Source organism: Balaenoptera physalus (genome assembly GCF_965194825.1).
Source record: "Balaenoptera physalus genome assembly, chromosome: X".
Lineage (NCBI taxonomy): Eukaryota > Metazoa > Chordata > Mammalia > Artiodactyla > Balaenopteridae > Balaenoptera > Balaenoptera physalus.
The window spans coordinates 69,786,799-69,813,106 of record NC_138903.1 but is presented as its reverse complement, the minus strand read 5'-3'; positions in this window follow the sequence as shown (position 1 = coordinate 69,813,106).

Here is a 26,308-nt window from a genome sequence, read left to right as displayed (position 1 = left end):
TAGCAAATTAAGAATAATCTACTATTGTAAACATGGTGAGTTAATCACTTATTGAACTAGTATAAAGGTTAAAAGACAAAAGTAGTAAAAATAACAATAACTATATTAATTTGTTAACAGATAAGATAAAAATACATAAATTGTGATGTGAAAAATACAAAATTTGGAGGATGGGTAAACATGTAGAAATTTAAGGATGTATTCAAATTTAAGTTGTTATTAACTTAAAATATACTGTTATAAATCTGTTGTACTATGTAAGCCTAATGGTAACAACAAAGCAAAAACCTATAGATACAGAACCTATAGATACAGAAAAGATACTGAGAAAGGAATCTAAATAACACTACAGCAAGTCATGAAATCACAAACAGAGCAAGAGAAGTAGAAAGGAACAAAGAAATTACAAAATAGGCAGAAAACAATTAACAAAACAGCAATCAGTCTATACCTATCAACAATTACAAAAACAAAAATGGACTAAATCTTTGATCAAAAGACACAGAGTGGATAAATTGATAAAAATCAAGAATTATTTATATTTATATGCTGTCTACAAGAGATTCACATCAAATGTAAGGACACACACAGACTAAAAGAGAAGGAATGGAAAAAGATATTCCATGCAAATGATAACCAAAAGAAATCTGGAATAACTATAATTATATCAGACAAAACAGACTTTAAGACAAAGACTGTGTTAAGAGACAAAGAGGGTCATTATATAATGATAAAGGGATTCATGTTAGGAGAGGATACAACATTTTAAAATATTTATGCACTCAACATAAAAGAACCTAAATATATAAAATATATGTTACCACACCTAAAAGGAGAAATAGACAGCAATACAATAAGAGTATCCATTTTCATCAATGGATAAATCATCCAGACAGAAAAGTGATAAGGAAAATTAGGCCTTAAATGACATATTAGACCAGACAAACTTAACCAACAAATACAGAACATTCTATCGAAAAGCAACAGAATACACATTCTTCTCAAGTGTACATTAAACATTCTCCAAGATAGATCATATGTTAGACCACTAAATAGTCAATAAATTTAAGAAGATTGAAATTATATTATCTTTTTCTGACCACAGTGGTACAAAACTAGAAATTAATTACAAGAAGAAGACTGAAAACTTCACAGATATGTGGTGATTAAGCAGCATGCTACTAAACAACCAATTGATCAACAAAGAAATCAAAGTGGAGGGAGATTTCAAGATGGTGGAGGAGTAGGAGGATGTGGAGTTTATCTCTCTTCACAAATGCATCAAGAATACATCTACAGATGGAACAGTTTGCACAAAGCACTAGCTGAACACTAGCAGAAGACTTTTCACATCAGAAAGGACAGGAAAGATCCCCACATAACAGGGTAGGATGAAAAAAGAAGAAGAGCAGAGGAAGCAGGAAGAGGTCTGCACCCCTGGGGTTGGAGCTGAGGAAAAGGGGAAGTTCCCACATCCAGAGAAGCTCCCTTACCAATGGGGAAATCAGTTCGGACAGAAGGGGAGCATCTGAGGCTGTCAGAGGAGGGTGAAACGACCAGTCTGTGGCAGACAAGACAGATTTAGACCTACACTGACAGTACGTGCCACAGCCCTGTGCTCCCCAGACTGGGACGTGTGTCCACCAGTGCACATGAGGGCTGGGAGCTGGAACGTGGGGATTGGAGAGCAAACCCGGGGAGAGGCCTGTCATTGGCTGCAAGGAGACAGCCTGAGGGGACAGGAGGAAAGAAATCTGCAACCAGGAATGCTTATGGAGGAAACCCGGTCTGCCATAGAAACAAGGTGCCACTGTGGGGTGACGCACGGGTGGTGGAGCCGTCATTGCAGCCTCTCTCTCCCCATGCTCCAGCGCCTGACCCCCAGGCACTAGGAAAGGGCCCCGCCAGGGCTGGCCCTCACATGCCTGCCACCAGGCACTATGAAAGGACACCACCAGGGATAATCCTCTCATGACAGCTGCTGGGCCCTAGAAAAGGCTCCCACTAGGGCTGGATCTCTCACACCTGTGGCTGCTGTCTTCCCTGCACACCTTCTCACCAGTGGGACTGGATCTCTCACAGCCACTAACCCCCCACACACCTGTCATTGTCATGGCTCCCACAGCCCCAGCAGCCATGCCACCTCTGCACCCTGTCCTCACCGGGGCAGATCCGAGTGCTCCAGGGAAGCCACTGGAGGAGACCACTGTGGGCAGCCCACACACAGAGATGAGGCTAAAACCACAGCTGAGCCCCAGGGGTGGAGCAACGAAGGAAGAGGAATGAGAAACCTTTCCATACAGCTGCACAATCTGCAGTTCAAATCCCTGCAATTGGCTTGGTAAACCCTGCATATATGGAATATCTGAATGGACAAGTGTTCCCACAGCTGAGACCAGTTGAACTTTAGCAACCATGGACATTGGGGGCAAGTACATGCAGGAATTGGGCCAGGTCAGAGTCTGAGCTGACCCATAGTGCCCACAGCAGGTGCAGAGACCTACCTAGAGGTATTGGAGTGCCTCCTGGGGAGGTATATGTTGGCTGTGGCTCACAGTGGGGGCAAGGACACTGACAGCTGAGATCCCAAGAAAATACTATTACTTTTAATTTTTATGTTTTGCTTTGTTCTGTTGTTTATTTTTTTATCTTTATTTTTTAATTTAAAAAAATTAGATTTTCTTTAATATTTTTTTTCTATTTTTACTTTACTTTTTCATTGTTTTGTGTTTTTTCCTTGATTTTGTTTTTATTCTTTGTTCTGTTTTGTTTATAATCTTTTTTTTCATCATTTTTATGTGTTTGTTTTATGTTTTCTTTGCTTTTTTTGTAGTTTGCATTCTGCTTTTGTTTTGTTTCTTTTTTGTTTTTGTTAGTTTTGTAATTGTTTGATTTCATTTTTGGGTTCTTTTGTTTGATTATTCTCTTGTTTTTGTTTTCTTTGTTTTTGTTTCTTTTTTTGTATGTGTGTGTGTTTCTTCATTATTTTTGTTTTTGTTTGATTGCTTTTGCTTTTACAATTTCTCTTGGGTTTTGTCTGTTGTTCTGTTTTCTTTCTTCCTTTCTTTAAATTGTTGTTGTTGCTGTTTGTTTGTTCTTGGCTTTGTTATGTGTCACAGGCCTTTTTTGTCAGTTTGTTTTCTCCCCCCCTTTTGTTTTTTGCTACACCATGTGGCTTGCAGGGTCTTAGTTCCCCAGCTAGGGGTCAAGACTGAGCCTCTAGGGTGGGACCACCAAGTCCAGGATGCTGAAAGGCCAGACAATTCCTGGCCTGAAGGAATATTAATCGGAAAGATCTCTACAGGGTGCCTCTATCTCAAATCCAAGACCTGGATCCACCCAACTGCCTGCAGGCTCCAGTGCTGGACACCTCACACCAAACAACAAGCAAGACAGGGACACCAGCCCAAAAATCAGCAGACAGGCTGCCTAAAGTTGTACTAAGCTCCCAGACACCCCAAAACACACTACCTAACATGGCCCTGCCCACCAGAAGGACAAGATACAGTTTAACCCACCAGAGGGCAGACACCAGTCCCTCCAACCAGGAAGCCTACAAAAGCCACTGGACCAACCTCACCCACTGGGGGCAGACACCAGAAGCAAGAGGAATAATGACCCAGCTGCATGTGAAAAGGAGACCTCAAATACAGTAAGTCAGACAAAATCAGAAGACAGAGAAATATGTTGCAGGTATAGGAGCAAGATAAAAACTTACAAGACCAAATAAATGAAGAGGAAATAGGCAACCTACCTGAAAAAGAATTCAGAGTAATGATAGTAAAGATGATACAAGATCTCGGAAATACAATGGAGGCACGGATCGAGAAGATACAAGAAATGTTTAACAAGGACTTAGAAGAACTAAAGAACAAACAGCCAGTGATGAACAACATAATAACTGAAATGAAAAATACACCAGAAGGAATCAATAGCATAATACCTGAGGCAGAAGGAAGGATAAGCAAGCTGGAAGATAGAATGTTGGAAATAACTGCTGTAGAGCAGAATAAAGAATGAAAAGAAATGAGAAGAGTTTCAGAGACATCTGGGAAAACATTAAACACACCAACATTCAAATTTTGGGGTCCCAGAAGATGAAGAGACAGAGAAGTGTTGGAGAAAATATCTGAAAAGATTATAGTTGAAAACTTCCCTAACATGGGAAAGGAAATAGTCACCCAAGTTTAGGAAGTGCAGAGAGACCCATACAGCATAAACCCAAAGAGAAACACGCTGAGACAAATATTAATCAAACTGAAGAAAATTAAATACAAAGAAAAAAATATTAAAGCAGAAAGGGAACAGCCAAAAATAACATACAAGGGAATCCCCATAAGGTTATCAGCTGATTTTTCAGCAGAAACTCGGCAGGCCTGAAAGGAGTGGCAGGATATATTTAAAATAATAAAAGGGAAAAACCTACAACCAGTATTATTCTACCCAGCAAGGATCTCATTCAGATTCCACAAAGAAATCAAAAGCTTCCCAGACAAGCAAAAGTTAAGAGAATTCAGCACCACCAAACAAGCTCTACAACAAATGCTAAAGGAACTTCTCTAAGTGGAAAACACAAGAGAAGAAAAAAGACCTACAAAAACAAACCAAAAACAATTAGGAAAATGGTGATAGAAATGTACTTATGGATAATCACCTTAGTTGTAAATGGATTAAATGCTCCACCCAAAAGACACAGACTGGCTGAATGGATAAAAAACAAGACCCATATATATGCTGTCTACAAGAGACCAACTTCAGACCTAGGGACACATACAGACTGAAAGTGAGGGGATGGAAAAATATATTCCATGCAAATGGAAATCAAAAGAAAGCTGGAGTAGCAATACTCATAACAGAAAAAAATAAATTTTAAATAAAGACTCTTACAGAGAAAAGCAAGGACATAATATGATGATCAAGGGATCAATCCAAGAAGAAGATATAACAATTGTAAATTTTTTGCACCCAACATAGGAGCACCTGAATACATAAGGTAAATGTTAACAAACATAAAAGGGGAAATTGACAGTAACACAATAATAGTGCACAATAATAGTGGGGAATTTTAACATACCAGTTATGCAAATGGACAGATCATCCAGACAGAAAATTAATAAGGAAACACAAGCCTTAAATGGCACATTAAACCAGATAAACTTCATTGATATTTATAGGACATTCCATCTGAAAGCAGCAGGATACACTTTCTTCTCAAGTGCATATGCAATAATCTCCAGGATAGATCATATCTTGGGTCACAAATCAAGCCTTGGTAAATTGATAAACACTGAAATCATAGCAAGCATCTTTTCTGACCAAAACACTACGAGATTAGAAATCAATAAGAGGGAAAAAAACCTGTAAAAAACACAAATACATGGAGGCCTAACAATATGTTATTAAATAAACAAGAGGTCACTGAAGAAATCAAAGAGGAAATTAAAAAATACCTAGAAACAAATGACAAGGAAAACACAATGAAACAAAACTTTTGGGATGCAGCAAAAACAATTCTAAGAGGGACGTTTATAACAATACAATCCTACATCAAGAAACAAGAAAAATCTCAAACAAAGCAACCTAACATTACACCTAAAGCAACTAGAGAAAGGAAAACAAACAAACAAACAAACAAAGTTAGTAGAAGGAAGGAAATCATAAAGATCAGAGCAGAAATAAATGAAATAGAAACAAAGAAAAGAATAGCAAATATCAATAAAACTAAAAGTTGGTTCTTTGAGAAGATAAAAAAATTGATAAAACTTTAGCCAGACTCATCAAGAAAAAAAGGGAGAAGACTCAAATCAGTAGAAATAGAAATGAAAAAGAAGTTACAACAGACACCACAAAAATACAAAGGACCATAAGAGACTACTACAAGCAACTATATGCTAATAAAATGGACAACCTGGAAGAAATGGACAAATTCTTAGAAAAGTACAACCTTCCGAGACTGAACAAGGAAGAAATAGATAATATGAACAGAATAGTCATGAGTCATGAAATTTAAACTGTGACTGACTATCTTCCTGCAAACAGAAGTCCAGGACCACATGACTTCACAGGCAAATTCTATCAAGCATTTAGAGAAGAGCTAACACCTATCCTCCTCAAACTCTTCCAAAAAATTGCAGAGGGAGGAACACTCCCTAGCTCATTCTATGATGCTAACATCACCCTGATACCAAAACCAGACAAACATATCACAAGAAAGGAACATTGCCAGCCAATATCACTGATGAACATAGACGCAAAAGTCCTCAAATAACTACTGTGAAACCGAATCCAACAGCACATTAAAAGGATCATACACCATGAGCAAGTGGGATTTATCCCAGTGATGCAAGGATTCTTCAATATACACTAATCAATCAATGTGATACACCATATTAACAAATTGAAGGAGAAAAACCATATGATCATCTCAATAGATGCAGAAAAAGCTTTTGACACAATTCAACACCGATTTATAATAAAAACTCTTCAGAAAGTAGGAATAGAGGGAGCCTACCTCAACATATTGAAGGCCCTATATGACAAAACCACAGCAAACATTACATTCAATGGTGAAAAACTGAAAGCATTTCCTCTAAGATTAGGAACAAGACAAGGGTGTCCACTCTCACCAATAGATTTCAACATAGTCTTGGAAGTCCTAGCCAAAGCAATCAGAGAAGAAAAAGAAATAAAAGGAATCCAAATTGGCAAAGAAAGAGGAAAACTGTCACTGTTACAGATGACAGGATACTATACATAGAAATTCCTAAAGATGCCACCAGAAAATTACTAGAGCTAATCAATGAATTTAATAAAGTTGCAGGATAGAAAATGAATACACAACAATCTCTTGCATTCCTATACACCAACAATGAAAGATCACAAAGATAAATTAAGGATAAATTAAGGGAACAATCCCATTTACCATTGCAAAGAGAATAAATACCTAGGAATAAACAAAAAGAATAAATACCTAGGAATAAACCTACCCACGGAGGCAAAAAACCACTACCCAGAAAACCATAAGATACTGATGAAAGAAATCAAAGATGACACAAATAGATGGAGAGTTATACCATGTTCTTGAATTGGAAGAATCAATATTGTGAAAATGACTATACTACTCAAAGCAATCTACAGATTCAATGTAATCCCTATCAAATTGCCAATGGCATTTTTCACATAAGTAGAACAAAAAATTTTACAATTTGTATGGAAATACAAAAGGTCCTGAACAGCAAAAGCAATCTTGAGAAAGGAAAACGGAGCTGGAGGAATCAAGCTCCCTGAATTCAGAGTATACTACAGAGCTACAGTCATCAACACAATATGTACTGGCACAAAAACAGAAATATAGAATAATAGAACAGGTTAGAAAACTCAGAGATAAACCCACGCACATATGCTCACCTTATCTTTGACAAAGGAAGCAAGAGTATACTATGGAGAAAAGATAACCTCTTCAATAATTGGTCCTGGAAAAACTGGACAGCTTCATGTAAAAGAATGAAATTAGAAGACTCCCTAACACCATACACAAAAATAAACTCAAAATGGATTACAGACCTGAATGTAAGGCCAGACACTACAAAACTCTTAGAGGAAAATGTAGGCAGAGCACGCTTTGACATAAATCATAGCAAAACCTTCTTTGACCACCTCCTAAAGTAATGAAAATAAACAAATGGGAGCTAATTAAACTTAAAAACTTTTGCACAGCAAAGGAAAACGTAAACAAGATGAAAAGCCAACCTTCAAAATGGTAGAAAGTATTTCCAGACGAAGAAACTGACAAAAGATTACTCTCCAAAATGTACAAACAGCTCATGCAGTTCAATATCCAAAAAAATAAATAAACAACCCAATCAAAAAATGTGCTGAACACCTAAATAGACATTTCTCCAAAGAAAATATACAGATGGCCAACAAGCACATGAAAAGTTGCTCAACACCAGTAATTATTAGAGAAATACAAATCAAATCTGTAATGAGGTATCAGCTCACACTGGTCAGAATGGCCATCATTAAAAAATCTACGGGGCTTCCCTGGTGGTGCAGTGGTTGAGAATCAGCCTGCCAATGCAGGGGACACGGGTTCGAGCCCTGGTCTGGGATGATCCTACATGCCGCGGAGCAACTGGGCCCGTGAGCCACAATTACTGAGCTTGCGCGTCTGGAGCCTGTGCTCCGCAACAGGAGACACCACGATAGTGAGAGGCCCACGCACCGTGATGAAGAGTGGCTCCCACTTGCCACAACTAAAGAAAGCCCTCACACAGAAATGAAGACCCAACACAGCCATAAATTAATTAATTAATTAATTAATTTAAAAAAAATCTACAGAGATTGCTTAAACATGGCAGAGTAGAAGGACATGTGCTCACTCCCTCTTGCGAGAGCACCAGAATCACAACTAACTGCTGAACAATCATAGACAGGAAGACACTGGAACTCACCAAAAAAGATACCCCACATGCAAAGACAAAGGAGAAGCCAAAATGAGACAGTAGGAGGGGCACAATCACAGTAAATTCAAATCCCATAACTGCTGGGTGGGTGACTGACAAACTGGAAAACACTTATACCACAGAAGTATACCCACTGGAGTGAAGGTTCTGAACCCCACATCAGGCTTCCCAACCTGGGGGTCCAGCAACGGGAGGAGGAATAACTAGAGAATCAGAATTTGAAGGCTAGTGGGATTTAATTGCAGGACTTTGACAGAACTGGGGGAAACAGAGACTCCACACTTGGAGGGCACACACAAAGTAGTGTGCACACAGGGACCCAGGGGAAGGAGTAGTGACCCCATAGGAGACTGAGCCAGACATACCTGCTACAGAAGCGGGGGCTGGCTGTTGCTCACCATGAGGACAAGGACACTGGCAGCAGAAGTTCTGGGAAGTACTCCTTGGCGTGAGCCCTCCCAGAGTCTGTCATTAGCCCCACCAAAGAGCCCAGGTAGGATCCAGTGTTGGGTTGCCTCAGGCCAAACAGCCAACAGGGAGGGAACCCAGCCTCACCCATCAGGAGACAAGCAGGTTAAAGTCTTCCTAAGCTCTGCCCACCAGAGCAACACCCATCTCTACCCACCAACAGTCTCTCCCATCAGGAAACTTGCACAAACCTCTTAGATAGCCTCATCCACCAGAGGCCAGACAGCAGAAGCAAGAAGAACTACAATCCTGCAGCCTGTGGAACAAACACCACATTCACAGAAAGATAGACAAGATGAAAAGGAAGAGGGCTATGTACCAGATGAAGGAACAAGATAAAACCTCAGAAAAATAACTAAATGAAGTGGAGACAGGCAACCATCCAGAAAGAGAATTCAGAATAATGATAGTGAAGATGATCCAGGACCTCGGAAAAAGAATGGAAGCAAAGATCAAGAAGATGCAAGAAATGTTTAACAAAGACCTAGAAGAAATAAAGAACAAACACCTAGAAGAATTAAAGAAAAAACGAACAGAGTTGAATAATACAATAACTGAAATGAAAAACACACAAGAGGGAATCAATAGCAGAATAACTGAGGCAGAAGAACGGATAAGTGACCTGGAAGACAGAATGTTGGAATTCACTGCCATGGAACAGAATAAAGAAAAATTAATGAAAAGAAATGAAGACAGAGTAAGAGACTTCTAGGACAACATTAAATGCAACAATATTTGCATTATAGGTGTCCCAGAAGGAGAAGAGAGAGAGAAAGGACCTGAAAAAATATTCGAAGAGATTATAGATGAAAACTTCCTTAACATGGGAAAGGAAAGAACCAACCAAATCCAAGAAGCACAGAGAGTCCCAGGCAGGATAAACCCAAGGAGAAACACATCGAGACACATAGTAATCAAATTGGCAAAAATTAGACAGAGAAAAATTATTGAAAGCAACAAGTGAAAAACGTGAAATAACATACAAGGGAACTCCCATAAGATTAACAGCTGATTTCTCAGCAGAAACTCTACAAGCCAGAAGGGAGTGGCATGATATATTTAAAGTGATGAAAGGGCAGAACCTACAACCATGATTATGCTACCTGGCAAGGATCTCATTCAGATTCGATGGAGAAATCAAAAGCTTTACAGACAAGCAAAAACTAAGAGAATTCAGCACCACCAAACTAGCTCTACAACAAAACCTAAAGGAACTTCTCTAAGTGGGAACACAGAAGAGAACAAAAGGACCTACAAAAACAAACCCAAAACAATTACGAAAATGGTAATAGGAACATACGTATCGATAACTACTTAAAATATGAATGTATTAAATGCCCCAACCAAAAGACACAAGCTCACTGAAAGGATAAAAAAACAAGACCCATATATATGCTGTCTACAAGAGGACCACTTCAGACCTAGGGACACTACCGAGTGAAATTGAGGGGATGGAAAAAAGATATCCCATGAAAATGGAAATCAAAAGAAAGCTGGAGTAGCAATACTCAGATCAAATAGACTTTAAAATAAAGAAAGTTACAAGAGACAAGGAAGGACACTACATATTGAGCAAGGGATCAATCCAAGAAGAAGATATAACAATTATAAATATATATGCACCCAAAAGCACCTCAACACATAAGGCAAATGCTAACAGCCATAAAAGAGGAAATGGAGAGTAACACAATAATAATAGGGAATTTTAACACATCACTTACACCAGTGGGCAGATCATCCAGACAGAAAATTAATAAGGAGACACAAGTTTTAAATGACACAATAGACCAGATAGATTTTACTGATAATTACAGGACACTCCATCCGATAAGAGCAGATTAAACTTTCTTCTCATGTACACACGGAATATTCCCCAGGATAGATCACATCTTGGGTGACAAATAAAGCGTCAGTAAAGTTAAGAAAATTGCATCATATCAAGCATCTTTTCTGACCACAACACTATGAGATTAGAAATAAATTACAGGGAGAAAAACGTAAAACACATGAACACATGGAGGCTAAACAATACGTTACTAAATAACCAAGAGATCACTGAAGAAATCAAAAAATACCTAGAGATAAATGACAATGAAAACATGACGATCCAAAACCTATGGGATGCAGCAAAAGCAGTTCTAAGACGGAAGTTTATAGCAATACATGCCTACCTCAAGAAACAAGAAAAATCTCAAATAAAAACTCTAAAGGAACTAAAGAAAGAAAAAGAAACAAAACCCAAAGTTAATAGAAGGAAAGATATCCTAAAGATCAGAGCAGAAAAAATGAAATAGAAACAAAGAAAACAATAGCAAAGATCAATAAAACTAAAAGCTGGTTCTTTGAGAAGATAAACAGAATTGATAAACCATTAGCCAGACTCATCAAGAAAAAGAGGGAAAGGACTCAGATCAATAAAATTAGAAATGAAAAAGGAGAAGTTGCAACAGACACCACAGAAATACAAAGCATCCTAAGAGACTACTACAAGCAACTCTATGCCAATAAAATGGACAACCTGGAAGAAATGGACATATTCTTAGAAAGGTTTATCCTTCCAAGACTGAACCAGGAAGAAATAGAAAATATGAACAGACCAAACACAAGCAATGAAATAGAAACTGTGACTAAAAATCTTCCAACATACAAGAGTCCAGGACCAGATGGCTTCACAGGTGAATTCTATCACACATTTAGAGAAGAACTAACACCCATCCTGCTCAAACTCTTCCAAAAAATTGCAGAGGAAGGAACACTCCCAAACTCATTCTATGTGGCCACCATCACCCTGATACCAAAACCAGACAAAGATAGTACACAAAAACAAAACTACAGATCAATATCACTGATGAATATAGATGCAAAAATTCTCAACAAAATACTAGCAAACAAAATCCAACAACACATTAAATGGATCATACACCATGATCAAGTGGGATTTATCCCAAGAATGCAAGGATTCTTCAATATACGCAAATCAATCAATGTGATACACCATATTAACAAATTGAAGAATAAAAACCATATTATAATCTCAATAGATACAGAAAAACTTTTGACAAAATTCAACACCCATTTATGATAAAAATTCTCCAGGAAGTGGGCATAGAGAGAACCTACCTCAACATAATAAAGGCCATATATGACAAACCTACCACAAACATCATTCTCAATGGTGAAAAACTGAAAGCATTTCCTCTCAGATCAGGGAGAAAACAAGGATGTCTACTTTTGCCACTGTTATTCAACATAGTTTTGGAAGTCCTAGCCACAGCAATCAGAGAAGAAAAAGAAATAAAAGGAATACAAATTGGAAAAGAAGATGTAATCCTGTCACTGTTTGCCGATGACATGATACTATACATAGAGAATCCTAAAGATGCCACCAGAAAACTACTAGCACTAATTAATGAATTTGGAAAAGTTGTAGGATACAAAACCAATGCACAGAAATCTCTTTCATTCCTATACACTAATGATGAAAAATCTGAAAGAGAAATTAAGGAAACACTCCCATTTACCATTGCAACACAAAGAGTAAAATACCTAGGAATAAACCTACCAAGGGAGACAAAAGACCTGTATGCAGCAAACTATAAGACACTGATGAAATAAATTAGAGATGATACAATCAGATGGAAAGATATACCATGTTCTTGGATTGGAAGAATCAATATTGTAAAAATGACTATACTACCCAAAGCAATCTACAGATTCAATGCAATCCCTCTCAAATTACCAATGGCATTTTTTACGGAACTAGAACAAATCATCTTAAAATTTGTATGGAGACACAAAAGACCCCGAATAGCCAAAGCAGTCTTGAGGGAAAAATACGGAGCTGGAGAAATCAGACTCCCTGACTTCAGACTATACTACAGAGCTACAGTAATCAAGACAATATGGTACTGGCACAAAAACAGAAATATAGATCAATGGAACAGGATAGAAAGCCCAGAGATCAACCCATGCACCTATGGTCAATTAATCTATGACAAAGGAGGCAAGGATATACAATGTAGAAAAGACAGTCTGTGCAATAAGTGGTGCTGGGAAAACTGGACAGCTAAATGTAAAAGAATGAAATTAGAACCCTCCTAACACTATACACAAAAATAAACTCAAAATGGATTAGGGAAATAAATGTAAGACCAGACACTATAAAACTCTTAGAGGAAAACATAGGAAGAACACTCTTTGACATAAATGACAGCAAGATCTTTTTTGATCCATCTCCTAGAGTAATGGAAATAAAAACAAAAATAAACAAATTGGAACTAATGAAACTTAAAAGCTTTTGCAAAGCAAAGGAAACTACAAACAAGATGAAAAGACAACCCTCAGAATGGGAAAAAATATTTGCAAATGAATCAATGGACAAAGGATTCATCTCTAAAATATATAAATAGGTCATGCAGCTCAATATTAAAAAGATAAACAACCCAATCAAAATATGGGCAGAAGACCTAAATAGACATTTCTCTAAAGAAGACATACAGATGGCCAAGAAGCACATGAAAAGCTGCTCAACATCACTAATTATTAGAGAAATGCAAATCAAAACTATAATGAGGTATCACCTCACACCAGTTAGAATGGCATCATCAGAAAGTCTACAAACAACAAAAGCTGGAGAGGGTTTTGAGAAAAGGGAACCCTCTTGCACCATTGGTAGGAATATAATTTGATACAGCCACTATGGAGAACAGTATGGAGGTTCCTTAAAAACCTAAAAATAGAACTACCATATGACCCAGCAATCCCATTACTGTGCATATACCCAGAGAAAACCATAATTCAAAAAGACACATGCACCCAAAGTTCATTGCAACACTATTTACAATATCCAGGTCATGGAAGCAACCTAAATGCCCATCGACAGATGAATGGATAAAGAAGATATTGTAGATATATACACTGGAATATTACTCAGGCACAAAAATGAATGAAATTGGGTCATTTGTAGAGACCTGAATGGATCTAGAGACTGTCATACAGAGTGAAGTAAGCCAAAAAGAGAAAAGCTAATATTGTATATTAACACGTATATGAGGAATCTAGAAAAATGGTATAGATGATCTTATTTGTAAAGCAGAAATAGAGACACAGACATAGAGAACAAATGTGTGGACATCTAGGTGGGGAAAAGCGGGTTGGGGTGTGCTGGGAGATTTGGATTGACATATATACACTATTGATACTATGTATAAACAGATAAGTAACGAGAATCTACTGTGTAGCTCAGGAAACTCTTCAATGCTATGTGATGACCTAAATATTAAGGAAATCCAAAAATGATGGGATATATGTATATGTATAGCTGATTCACTTTGCTGTACAGTAGAAACTAATACAACATTGTAAAGCAACTATACTCCCATAAAAATTAATTAAAAAAAGAAATCAAATTGGAAATCTAAGAATACCTTGAGAAAAATTAAAATGAAGATACAACATAGCAAACTTATGGGATACAGCAAGAGTAGTTTTAAGATCCATAAATGTCCATATCAAAAAACAAAAAGACCTGAGTGGCCAGGATGGAAGAGTAGGAAGGCCCTGAGCTCACCTCTCCCAGGACACACCAAAATTACAACTATTTACAGAGCAACTATTGATGAGAAAAATGGAAGACTAGCAGAAAAGATCTTCTATAACTAAAGAGTAAAAGAACAAACCACAATGAGACAGGTAGTGGGTATGGCAATGTGATATAGTCAAGACACATACCCAGGTGGATGACCCACAAAGGGGAGGATAATTACCATTGCAGGGGTTCTTTCCAAGTGAGGAGTCCATCTCAACATCAAACTCCCCAGCCTGGGTGTCTTGCACCAGGAAGATGAGCCCCCAGACTGTTTATCTTTAAAGGCCAGTGAAGCTTACTTTCAGGGGAGCCAAAGGACTGTTGGAAACAGAGACACTACATTTACATCGCAAAGAGAAATCTCACATAATCTTACTGATCTTGGAGAGCTGCCTGGAGAGGCAGGAGGCAACCGGGACTCACCCTGGTGACACAGACTTTTGCAGCAGCCATTTATGGGAGTTTGTTCTACCACGTGGACATTGGTGATCACAAGCTCCATTTTGGAATCCTCCCTCTAGCTTATTAGCACAGGTACATGGTTCCATCCACCAAACTGTCATCGTCAGTACTGGGATCGTTCTGGACAAGTAACTAGCTGGGTGGGGACACAGCCCAACCCACAAGCAAGCCAGCTGCTTAAGAACTCCTGAACCTACTTTCACCTCAGGACACAGCACTGTTCATAAGAGGGCCCAAGATTTGTCCCTGTATACCAGTGCCCTGGAACTAGCCCTGGGAACAGGCTTACACAACAGTGGACAGATACCAGGCACAGGACAACCCCCTAAGCATTGGTCCTGGCCACCAGCAAGTGGACACACCAACCCTGGGACACCCAAAGTCCTAGAGCCAGAGAATCCAGAACTTGGGTCCACACACCTGTGAGACAGCACCAGCCCTGGGACCTGTTGGTCCTTTACCCACCCACTAGTGGGTGGATAACAGCTCCAGGACACCCAGGCCCTGGAGCCAGAAAACCTAGAACTTGGCCCTATGCACCAGTAGGAAGACACCAACCCCAGGATCACCACGACCCCACAGCCTGCCATATCAGGACCCAGACCACATACCAGCAGGCCAGCACCAGCCCAGGACAACATGGGCCCCAGCCCTGCCCATCAGAAAGCCAACACAAGCTCTGTACACTTTGTGCCTACAGCCAGCAGACCCGAGATATAATCCCACCAACCAGCAGACAGACATCAGCTTTGGGACATCCTGGACATTATAAGCAGCCATATCAAGAATGAGACTCACCCACAGGCAGACCAACACTGAATCTGGTACCCCCATATCCATAACCACACAACCCAGAGACAGCTCTGCCTGCCAGGGAGCCAACACTAGCCCAGGGACCCCCTGGGGCTTCACAGCCAGCTACATTGTGATCTGGCACAACCAACAGTGACCAGCAGCCTCTGCACAAGGCAGGGCTTTGGAACCAACAAGGCCTGGGGATAGCCATGCCTACCAGACCACCCATGGTAAGAAGGACCTACAAAGCCCATATAGCAAACACCCCCAAAAACATATAACTCTGTTGACTAGCGGGGAGTGTGCTGCTGTGATGCACAGGATGTCTCTTACAAAAGGCTATTTCTCCAAAGTCAGGAAACATAACCAGTCTACCAAATACATAGAAATAAAAATGACAACTTAGGCAAAAAGAGGTGACAGAAGAACATATTCCGAACAAAGGAACAAGATAGAACCCCAGAAGAGGAACTAAGTGAAGTGGAGATAAGCAATCAACCCAATAAAGTGTTCAAGGTAATGATCGTAAAGATGTTCAGAGAACTGGGAAAAATATGAGATGAACAGAGTGAAAAGTTAGAAATTTTTAACAAAGAGAAAATATAAAGAAGAACCAAACAGATGAAGAATGAAAAATACACTGGAAGGAATCAACAGTAGATTGTATGTTACAGAGGAATGAATTAGTGAGCTGGAAGACAGGGTAGAGGAAATCACTGAAGCTGAACAAAAAAAAGACAAAAGAATAAAAAGAAATGAGAATAGTTCAAGAGACCTCTGGGGCAACATAAAGCATATAACATTTGTACTGTAAGAGAATATATATTAGGAGGAGGAGAGAGAGACAATGGAGCAGAGACATACATATTTGAGGACATAATAAATGAAAACTTTCCTATCCTGGGGGAATAAACAGACATCCAGGTTCAGGAAGCACAGAGTCCCAAAGAGGATCAAACTATAGAGGACAACACTGAGAAACATTGTAATTAAAATGCCAAAATTAAGGATTAAGAGAGAATATTAAAAGCAGCAAGGGAAAAGCAACAAGTTAGGTACAAAGGAACTCCCAAAAGGCTATCAGCTGATTTTTAAGCAGAAACTTTGCAGGACAGAACGGAGTGTCACAATATATTTAATGTGATGAAAGGGAAAACCTACAACAAAGAATACTCTACCCAACAAGGTTTTCATTCAGGTTTGATGGAGAGATCAAAAGTATTGCAGATAAGCAAAAGCTAAAAAAGTTCAGCACCACTAAACCAGCTTTACAAGAAATGTTAAAGGGACTTTTTTTTTTTTTTTTGGCTACACAGCTTACGGAAACTTAGGTCCCCAACCAGGGATTGAACCCAGGCCCACAGCAGTGAAAGTGCCACTGGACCACCAGGGAATTCCTCGGGAGTTTTCCAAGTGAAGAAGTAAAGGCCACAACTAGAAATATGAAAATTACAAAAGGAAAAATCTCACTGAGGAAGGGAAATACACAGTAAGTTAGTAAATCAACCATGTATAAAGCTAGCAGGGAGGGTAAAATACAAAAGAAGTAAAATCATCTATATCTGCAATAAGTAGATAAGAAATAAAACAAAAAAGATGTAAAATATCATGTCAGAAACTTTAATCATACAGGGAAGGAAGAAAAACTCAGGGACGTTAAAAAGCAAAAATCTTATACCTATCATTCTCAAATTACTCCAAAATATCGAAGAGGAGGGAACACTCCAAATTTATTCTATGAAGCCACCATCTTTTCGTTTTGTTGGTGGCTTGCTTTGCTGTGCAAAAGCTTTTATGTTCCATTAGGTCTCATTTGTTTATTTACACTTTTATTTCTTTTGCCTCAGGAAACTAATCTAAGAAATGTTGCTACAATTTATGTCCGAGAATGTTTTGCCTATATTCACTTCTAGGAGTTTTATGGCATCATGTCTTATATTTAGGCCTTTAAACCATTTTGAGTTTATTTTTGTATACAGTGTGGGGAGTGTTCTAATTTCAATAATTTGCATGAAGCTGTACTGCTTTCCCAATACCACTTGCTGAAGAGACTCTCTTTTCCCTATTGTATATTCTTGCACCCATTGTTGAAAATTAATTGACCATAGTAATGTGGGTTTATTTCTGGGTTCTTTATTCACTTCCATTGATTTATACTCCCATTTTTCAGGCCAATACCACACTGTTTTGGTTACTGTAGCTTTGTAGTGTTGTCTAAACTCTGGTAGGAATATGACTCCAGCTTTGTTCTTTTTCCTCAGGATTGCTTTAGCAATTCTTGGTATTTTTTGGGTCCATATAAATTTTAGAATTATTTGTCCTAGTTCTGTGAAAAATGTCATGGGTAATTTGATAGGAATCACATTAAATCTGTAGATTACTTTGGGTAGGATGGTCATTTTAACAGGGTTAATTCTTCCAATCCAACAGCCTGGAATATCTTTCCATTTCTTTGAATCATCTTAAATTTCCTTCATCAATATTTTATAGTACTCAGCATATAGTTCTTTCCCTTTCTTGGTTAGGTTTATTCCTATGTATTTTATTTTTCTGACATGATTTTAAATGGAATTATTTTTTACTTTCTCTTTGTGATATTTCATTGTTAGTGTAAAGAAAAGCAACAAATTTCTGCACATTAATCTTTTATCCTGTGACCTTACTAAATTCACTTATTAATTCTAATAATTTTGTGTGGAGTCTTTAGGGTTCTCTATATAGAGTATCATGTCATCTGCATAGAATGAGAATTTTACTTCTTCCCTTCCATTTTGGACACATTTTATTTCTTCTTCTTGTCTGAATGCTATGGCTAGGACTTCCAATACTATGTTTAATAGAAGTGGTGAGCGTGTGAAACCTTGAGTTTTTCTGGGACTAAGCCAGAAGGCTTTCAGCTTTTCATCATCAAATATTATATTGACTGTGGGTTTGTCATAAATGGCTTTGATTATGTTGAGATATGTTCCTTCTATAGCCACTTTTGTGAGTTTTTATCAGGAATGAATTTTGAATTTTATGAAATGATTTTTCTGTCCCTATTGTGATGACCATGTGTTTTTCATCTTTTCCTTTGTTGATGTGGTGTATCACATTGATTGATTTGCATTTGTTGCACCATTCTTGTGACCCTGGAATGAATCCAACTTCATCATATACTCTGATCCTTTTTATGTATTGTTGGATTCGGTTTGCTAATATTTTGTTGAGAATTTTTTCATTTATATTCATCAAAGATGTTGACCTGTAATTTTCTATTTCAGTTGTGTCTTTTTCTTGTTTGGTATCAAGGTGATTGTGGCTTCATAGAATGACTATAGGAATGTTCTCTCTTCTTCAATATTTTGGAATAGTTTGAGCAGGATAGGTATAAGTTCTTATTTGTATGTTTGGTAGAATTCTCCAGTGAAGCCGTTCAGTCCTGGACTTTTGTTAGCAGGGAGCTTTTCTAAATTACCAATTCAATTTCACTTCTAGTGATCAGTCTGTTCAACTTATTTGTTTCTTCTTAACTCAGTTTTGGCAGGCCTGTTTCTAGAAACTGGTCTGTTTCTTCTAGGTTCTCCAATTTGTTGGCATTTAACTGTTCATACTTTTTTTCTTAACGATTTTTTTTGCATTTCTGTGGTATCAGTTGTTATTTATTCTGTTACATTTCTCTTTTTGTTTATTTGGGTATCTCTCTTCTTTGTGAGCCTGACTAGAGGATTGTCAATTATTTTTATTCTTTCAAAAACATAGGCCTGAGAGAGAGAGGAGAAGATGGCAGAAGAGTAAGACGTAGAGATCACCTTCCTCCCCATAGATACATCAGAAATACATCTACACGTGGAACTGCTCCTATAGAACACCCACTGAACACTGACAGAAGACCTCAGACCTCCCAAAAGGCAAGAAACTCCCCACGTACTTGGGTAGGGCAAAAGAAAAAAGAATAAAAACAGAGACAAAAGAATAGGGACGGGGCTTGCACCAGTGGGAGGGAGATGTGAATGAGGAAAGGTTTCCACACACTAGGAAGCCCTTTCATGGGCGGAGACTGTGGGTGGCGGAGGGGAGAAGCTTCAGAGCTGCAGAGGAGAGCGCAGCAACAGGGGTGCGGAGGGCAAAGCGGAGAGATTCCCGCACAGAGGATTGGTGCGGACCAGCACTCACCAGCCCGAGAGGCTTGTCTGCTCACCCACTGGGACAGGCAGGGGCTAGGAGCTGAGGCTTGGGCTTCTGTCGGATCACAGAGAGAGGACTAGGGTTGGTGGCGTGAACACAGCCTGAAGGGGTTAGTGTACCACAGCTAGCGGGGAGGGAGTCTGGAAAAGGCTGGAGCTGCCAAAGAGGCAAGAGACTATTTCTTGTCTCTTTGTTTCCTGGTGCACGAGGAGAGGGGATTAAGAGTGCTGCTTAAAGGAGCTCCAGAGATGGGCGTGAGCCGTGGCTATGAATGCAGACCCCAGAGACGGGCACGAGACGCTAGGGCTGCTGCTGCTGCCACCAAGAAGCCTGTGGGCAAGCATAGGTCACTATCCACATCTCTCCTCCTGGGAGCCTGTGCAGCCCTCCACTGCCAGGGTCCTGTGATCCAGGGACAACTTCCCTGGGAGAACGCACGGCGTGCATCAGGCTGGTGCAACGTCATGCTGCAGGCCTGCCCCACATCCTACCCCTCCCTCCCCCCAGCCTGAGTGAGCCAGAGTTCCCGAATCAGCGACTCCTTTAACCCCGTCATGTCTGAGCGAAGAACAGACACCCTCAGGCGACCTACACGCAGAGGTGAGGCCAAATTCAAAGCTGAACCCCAGGAGCTGTGCGAACAAAGAAGAGAAAGGGAAATTTCTCCCAGCAGCCTCAGAAGCAGCAGATTAAAGCTCCACAATCAACTTGATGTACCCTGCATCTGTGGAACACCTGAATAGACGACGAATCATCCCAAATTGAGGAGATTGACTTTGGGAACAAGATATATTATTTTTTCCCCTTTTCCTCTTTTTGTGAGTGTGTATGTGTATGCTTCTGTGTGAGATTTTGTCTGTATAGCTTTGCTTTCACCATTTGTCCTAGGGTTCTGTCGGTCCATTTCTTTTTTTTTTTTTTTTACTTAAAAAAAACTGTTTCTTAATAATTATTTTTTATTTTAATAACTTTATTTTATTATATCTTTATTTTATTTTATTTTATTTTGTCCTCTTTGGATATTTCTATCTCTTTATTCTACCTTTTATTCTGAGCAGTGTGGATGAAAGGCTCTTGGTGCCCCAGCCAGGCATCAGGGCTGTGCCTCTGAGGTGGGAGAGCCAACTTCAGGACACTGGTCCACAAGAGACCTCCCAGCTCCACGTAATACCAAATGGCGAAAATCTCCCAGAGATCTCCATCTCAACACCAAGACACAGCTTCACTCAACGACCAGCAAGCTACAGCGCTGGACACCATATGCCAAACAAGTAGCAAGACAGGAAAACAGCCCCATCCATTAGCAGAGAGGCTGCCTAAAATCATAATAAGGCCACAGCCACCCCAAAACACACCACCAGACGTGGACGTGCCCACCAGAAAGACAAGATCCAGGCTTATCCACCAGAACACAGGCACTAGTCCCCTCCACCAGGAAGCCTACACAACCCACTGAACCAACCTTAGCCACTGGGGACAGATACCAAAAAGAACAGGAACTACGAACCTGCAGCCTGCAAAAAGGAGACCCCAAACACAGTAAGATAAGCAAAATGAGAAGACAGAAAAACGCACAGGAGATGAAGGAGCAAGGTAAAAACACACCAGACCTAACAAATGAAGAGGAAATAGGCAGTCTACATGAAAAAGAGCTCAGAATAATGATCGTAAAGATGATCCAAAATCTTGGAAATAGAATAGACAAAATGCAAGAAACATTTAACAAGGACCTAGAAGAACTAAAGAGGAACCAAGCAACGATGAAAACCAAAATAAATGAAATTAAAAGTACTCTAGAAGTGATCAATAGCAGAATAACTAAGGCAAAAGAACGGAGACGTGACCTGGAAGATAAAATAGTGGAAATAACTACTGCAGAGCAGAATACAGAAAAAAGAATGAAAAGAACTGAGGACAGTCTCAGAGACCTCTGGGACAGCATTAAACGCACCAACATTCGAATTAAAAGGGTCCCAGAAGAAGAAGAGAAAAAGAAAGGGACTGAGAAAATATTTGAATAGATTATAGTTGAAAGTTTCCCTAACATGGGAAAAGAAATAGTTAATCAAGTCCTGGGAGCACACAGAGTTGCATACAGGATAAATCCAAGGAGAAACACACCAAGACACATATTAATCAAACTATCAAAAATTAAATATAAAGAAAACACATTAAAAGCAGCAAGGGAAAAACAACAAATAAGACACGAGGGAATCGCCATAAGGTTAACAGCTGATCTTTCAGCAGAAACTCTGCAAGCCAGAAGGGAGTGGCAGGACATATTTAAAGTGATGAAGGAGAAAAACCTACAACCAAGATTACTCTACCCAGCAAGGATCTCATCCATATTTGATGGAGAAATTAAAAGCTTTACAGAAAAGCAAAAGCTGAGAGAGTTCAGCAGCACCAAACCAGCTTTACAACAAATGCTAAAGGAATTTCTCTAGGCAAGAAACACAAATGAAGGAAAACACCTATAATAACAAACCCAAAACATTAAGGAAAATGGGAATAGGAACATACATATTGATAATTACCTTAAATGTAAATGGATTAAATGCTCTCACCAAAAGACACAGACTGGCTGAATGGATACAAAAACAAGGTCCGTATACATGCTGTCTACAAGAGACCCACTTCAGACCTAGGACACGTACAGACTGAAAGTGAGAGGATGGAAAAAGATATTCCATGCAAATGGAAATCAAAAGAAAGCTGGAGTAGCAATTCTCATATCAGACAAAACAGAGTTTAAAATAAAGACTATTAAAAGAGACAAAGAAGGACACTACATAATGATCAAGGGATCGATCCAAGAAGAAGATATAACAATTGTAAATATATATGCACCCAACATAGGAGCACCTCAATACATAAGGCAAATATGAACAGCAATAAAAGGGGAAATCAACAGTAACACAATCATAGTAGGGGGCTTTAACACCCCACTTTCACCAAAGGACAGATCATCCAAAATGAAAATAAATAAGGAAACACAAGCTTTAAATGATACATTAAACATGATGGACTTAATTGATATTTATAGGACATTCCACCCAAAAACAAGAGAATACACTTTTTTCTCAAGTGCTCATGGAACATTCTCCAGGATAGATCATATCTTGGGTCACAAATCAAGCCTTGGTAAATTTAAGAAAATTGAAATCGTATCAAGTATCTTTTCTGAACACAATGCTATTAGACTAGATATCAATTACAAGAAAAGATCTGTAAAAAATACAAACACATGGAGGCTATACAATACACTACTTAATAACGAAGTGATCACTGAAGAAATCAAAGGGGAAATCAAAAAACACCTAGAAAAAAATGACAGTGGAGACACGACGACCCAAAACCTATGGGATGCAGCAAAAGCAGTTCTAAGAGGGAAGTTTATAGCAATACAAGCCTACCTCAAGAAACAGGAAACATCTCAAATAAACAACCTAACCTTGCACCTAAAACAATTAGGGAAAGAAGAACAAAAATTCCCCAAAGTTAGCAGAAGGAAAGAAATCATAAAGATCGGATGAGAAATAAATGAAAAAGAAATGAAGGAAAAAATAACAAAGATCAATAAAACTAAAAGCTGGTTCTTTGAGAAGATAAACAAAATTGATAAACCAGTAGGCAGACTCATCAAGAAAAAAAGGGAGAAGACCCATATCAATAGAATTAGAAATGAAAAAGGAGAAGTAACAACTGACGCTGCAGAAATACAAACAATCATGAGAGATTACTACAAGCAACTCTATGCCAATAAAATGGACAACCTGGAAGAAATGGACAAATTCTTCGAAATGCATAACCTGCCGAGACTGAACCAGGAAGAAATAGAAAATATGAACAGACCAATCACAAGCACTGAAATTGAAACTGTGATTAAAAACCTTCCAACAAACAAAAGCCCAGGACCAGATGGCTTCACAGGCGAATTCTATCAAACATTTAGAGAAGAGCTAACACCTATCCTTCTCAAACTCTTCCAAAATATTGCAGAGGGAGGAACACTCCAAAACTCATTCTACAAGGCCACCATCACCCTGATACCAAAACCAGACAAAGATGTCACAAAGAAAGAAAACTATAGGCCTATATCACTGACGAACATAGATGCAAAAATCCTCAACAAAATACTAGCAAACAGAATCCAACAGCACATTAAAAGTATCATACACCATGATCAAGTAGGGTTTATTCCAGGAATGCAAGGATTCTTCCATATAGGCAAATCAATCAACGTGATACACCATATTAACAAATTGAAGGAGAAAAACCATATGATCATCTCAATAGATGCAGAGAAAGCTTTTGAGAAAATTCAATGCCCATTTACGATAAAAGCCCTGCAGAAAGTAGGCATAGAGGGAACTTTCCTCAACATAATAAAGGCTATATATGACAAACCCACAGCCAACATCGTCCTCAATGGTGAAAAACTGAAACCATTTCCAGTAAGATCAGGAACAAGACAAGGTTGCCCACTCTCACCACTACTATTCAACAGAGTTTTGGAAGTTTTAGCCACAGCAATCAGAGAAGAAAAAGAAATAAAAGGAATCCAAATCGGAAAAGAAGAAGTAATGCTGTCACTGTTTGCAAATGACATGATACTATATATAGAGAATCCTAAAGATGCTAACAGAAAACAACTAGAGCTAATCAATGAATTTGGTAAAGTAGCAGGATACAAAATTAATGCACAGAAATCTCTGGCATTCCTATACACTAATGATGAAAAATCTGAAAGTGAAATTAAGAAAACACTCCCATTTACCATTGCAACAAAAAGAATAAAATGTCTAGGAATAAACCTACCTAGGGAGACAAAAGAACTGTAAGCAGAAAATTATAAGACACTGATGAAAGAAATTAAAGATAATACAAATAGATGGAGAGATATAACATGTTCTTGGATTGGAAGAATCAACATTGTGAAAATGACTCTACTACCCAAAGCAATCTACAGATTCAATGCAATCCCTATCAAACTACCACTGGCATTTTTCACAGAACTAGAAAAAAAATTTTCACAATTTGTATGGAAACACAAAAGACCTCGAATAGGCAAAGCAATCTTGAGAACAAAAAATGGAGCTGGAGGAATCAGACTCCCTGACTTCAGACTATACTACAAAGCTACAGTAATCAAGAAAATATGGTACTGGCACAAAAACAGAAACATAGATCAATGGAACAAGATAGAAAGCCCAGAGATAAACCCACTTACCTATGGTCAACTAATCTATGACAAAGGAGGCAAGGACATACAATGGAGAAAACTCAGTCTCTTCAATAAGTGGTGCTGGGAAAACTGGACAGCTACATGTAAAAGAATGAAATTAGAACACTCCCTAACACCATACACAAAAATAAACTCAAAATGTATTTGAGACCTAAATGTAAGGCCAGACACTATAAAACTCTTCGAGGAAAACATAGGCAGAACACTCTATGACATAAATCACAGCAAGATCCTTTTTGATCCAGCTCCTAGAGAAATGGAAATAAAAACACAAATAAACAAATGGGACCTAATGAAACTTAAAAGCTTTTGCACAGCAAAGGAAACCGTAAACAAGACCAAAAGGCAACCCTCAGAATGGGAGAAAGTATTTGCAAATGAAGCAACTGACAAAGGATTAATCTCCAAAATTTACAAGCAGCTCATGCAGCTCAATAACAAAAAACAAACAACCCAATCCGAAAATGGGCAGAAGACCTAAATAGACATTTCTCCAAAGAAGATATACAGATTGCCAAGAAACACATGAAAGAATGTTCAACATCATTAATCATTAGAGAAATGCAAATCAAAACTACAATGAGATATCATCTCACACCATTCAGAATGGCTATCATCAAAAAATCTAGAAACAATAAATGCTGGAGAGGGTGTGGAGAAAAGGGAACCCTCTTGCACTGTTGGTGGGAATGTAAATTGATACAGTCACTATGGAGAACAGTATGGAGGTTCCTTAAAAAACTACATTAGAACTACCATGCGACCCAGCAATCCCACTACTGGGCATATACCCTGAGAAAACCATAATTCAAAAAGTGTCATGGACCACAATGTTCCTTGCAGCTCTATTTACAATAGCCAGGACATGGAAGCAACCTAAATGTCCATCATCGGATGAATGGATAAAGATGTGGCACTTATATACAATGGAATACTACTCAGCCATAAAAAGAAATGAAATGGAGTTATTTGTATTGAGGTGGATGGAGTTAGAGTCTGTCATACAGAGTGAAGTAAGTCAGAAAGAGAAAAACAAATATAGTATGCTAACACATATATATGGAATCTAAGGGGAAAATAAAAGGTCATGAAGAACCTAGTGGCAAGACGGGAATA